Genomic DNA, 3,252 nt, shown 5'->3' on the forward strand with positions numbered 1-3,252 from the left:
TAGAAAGACGAATTTAATTTGAATAATATAGCTCAAGTGTTTCATCAGTTAAATACCGTGTACCCGACGATAATTTTTTGGAAGGCAAAAAGCAGTTGTGGTTTGCATTATTGATTTAAACATTTTGTGGAAATAATATCTTTACATCAATGGTAAATCAGTCTGTGGAAAACAGTACAAGGTAATCATGTTAATCAATTAAACTGTTTTTCATTCTGTTTTTCATTCTTCAGTAATGGGAAGACTATTGAGACTCTTTATATACAATAAATATAGATTAACAGATTTTTTAATGTCATATTTAATTAAATGCTCACTCCTCCATGGCATCTAATATTCTGTTCCTCTTTTGTATTGTTTTGTGGACTTTTGATTTAAATACTGTTCGTTAACTCCATTAAGAATCCTGAACAGACTTACTTGCTTAATTGTCTACTTAAAATTGTGAAACATTACTATTGATTGTTTGAGAAAGGATAAATGGACTTCAAATTCCTGAATAAAGCCTTTCAAATTGAAGTTTTATAAAATAATTATTTCTTCACCGATGTCTAAACTGTGTACTCTTGATACATATATATGATTTTAAAACACAGTTTCCAAGAAAAACCAAATACACATTGAACGCTGTTTTTGATATCACTTGATAATCAGAGTTTTTAACGTTTGAATACATTGTTAGCGCTTGTATGTCGGATGTTCTTTGCTATCTGCTGTAAAGAAATTAATTTTGTTTTACTCGGAACAATTAGTTTAGTAACTGTATTTTTGTATCTTATGCGTGTTTTTATGAAGAAAATGCCACAAGGATTAAATGCTTGTAAAGTAATCCTTTATCGTAATTTGTTTATGAAGTAGGTGTGTCGTGTAGCAAGTGATAATGATATAACGCCACTTAATGATGTAAATATCATTAAGCGTTGTAGCGTTGCAATTCAACGCTTAATGCCATAAATTATTACATTAAAAGTTGACATTCTTAACTGCTAATGCTAAATCACCACTAAATGAAATAATTGTATCATTAAGCGGTTAAGAATGTCAACTAGTGATGCAATATCATTAGTGGTTTCTACAGTGCCGAGTGGTGCTACATGTATCTAAAAATGATAATGGGTGATTAACCCAATGTGACGTAGAAATTTTTAAAAAGATCTTCACATACATGTATAGTATAAGAACAAATTTTGAATTATTAAAACAAACGATCTTTTATAACTTTGCCATCTAGGCCTATTTCAAAAAACGTGTGTGTGTGTGTGTGGGTGTGTGTGTGTGTGTGTGTGTGTGTGTGTGTGTGTGTGTGTGTGTGAGGGTGTGTGTGTGTGTGTGTGGGTTGGGGGGGTTTAACAAAATTGATTGGGTTGGATTTACAAGGATTTGTTTGCCTGACCAAATACTTCATGCAAAAACGCTTTGTACTCAAAGAATATTATTTGTTGTTGAGAAGATAAATTTAAAAAGTTCCGATTATGGCAAAAAAATTATCAAAATCTAATTTACATTATTAATGAAATTCTGTTATTTCAATTCACACTTGTTATATGAATTAAGTATTATGAAATACATTTAAGAAACTCATAGGTGACATGGTTAGCAGACATTAACAAGACCTCCACGTGTACTTTAATGACATCCAGTCTGCACAGTCCTTTAATTTTAGATTTTTTTAAATTTAAAAGTTGACATTTATTTTTAGTTAACATGCATGGCTTATATTAATTCTTAGTAAATCAACAGAAAATTGTACGTTAATCAAAAGTTCATTAAAAGAAATAATCTACATAAGCCGATATCCTTCATTGTGTGTAGTTTTCTTTTTCTGCAAATATCGTAAAAATGAAGCAAAAAGTTTTTATTTATATGTCATAGACACCTTTAACCAAATTCATAATTTGGTAGTCACTTTTTATGTTTATAAGAAGTATACTTGCAAATTTTGTGTTGGTTGAAGGTGGTTATGACAGGCGTATGAGTTATCTAACACAGCCACCCTATTCAATTTTCCCATTACACGAATGCTAGTACGGACCAATAGTACCTTACTTTGTGATCCTCTATCATCACAAATACTACTGTATCTTTAACCAATCAATATTTAACATTAAAAACGTTCGATACTGAGCTTTTGAGCGCATTTTGTTCTGGTCCATTATTTATAAAATTCTGCATTATTTTTAAGTTCGAACATTAAATTTGGATTCTACAATGCAAATTGAACTATATTCAATGAAAAAACTGCGATTAAATTCCATTCAAGTAGGATAAAGCTAGGAACTATATTTTGTCGCGGAAGGTTTATTTAGAAAAAAATGATCAGTTTTTTCCCTTTTGAACTATAACAGTACTGTATATTTTAGATTCCTATTTTCCCATGCTGGTTGCACACAAAGCTATTTTTCGCAGTGAAATGTATTATGCTGGTTCTAAAATATCTATTAAACTATTTCTAATCAATTCTTTCAACGAAGTGTGACAAATATAGTAAATATATTCTGAAAATCCGGGAAAAAAATTAGCCAATTTTAATAAAATTTAACTTTTTTAGAAATATTTGAAAATTTACATCATATCCCCACACTTTAAATGTTCTTTTCTAAATATTTAAGATATCTTTGACCTATTTGCTTAAACTCAGAAAAATTTTAAGACTTTAAAATAATTTTCTTGCTTATCAAATTTTCATTGCCAGAAAAATCACATTTTATCAATGCAGAAAGGTCAAATAATTGATTATGCCAAGCAATTTGAAACTTTCCTTAGTTACAATTTTTCAAAATAAGCTTTAATTGGATAAAAATATTGGAGGGAAAACGTCGAAGATGTAATTTTTAATGAAGACATAAATTTCAGTGCAAAAACTTCACATTAAATGTACTAGTACTGTAGTACCAAAAGAAGCACATTCACCACAATTTTTTGATCTGAATTTTAATTAAGCTATGTATGTAGAAACTAAAACTATACTTGACAAAAATGTTTAAGACTTTAAATATCAGGATCCAATGTCGTTAAATTTGAAGATAAGCCTACTGATTAATGCAATTTTAGGAGAGAAAAAAATACTATCTGGAAATTTGTAGTCATTGTAGGCTGCAAAACCGCCTTGTAGAGAATGATCCAAATTTGACCACTTTAATGCGCTTTATCGTAAATACCCTACTGAGCTATCACGTAATCTATTGAAAACTTATGCTATGTCGTAATTCGCTGTAGGATTATGTGACAGATTGGAATTCCGGAGTTTATCTA

Source organism: Saccostrea cucullata, unplaced genomic scaffold, assembly GCF_032062105.1.
Source record: "Saccostrea cucullata isolate Sc308-1 unplaced genomic scaffold, CSIRO_AGI_Scuc_v1 ctg7484, whole genome shotgun sequence".
Lineage (NCBI taxonomy): Eukaryota > Metazoa > Mollusca > Bivalvia > Ostreida > Ostreidae > Saccostrea > Saccostrea cuccullata.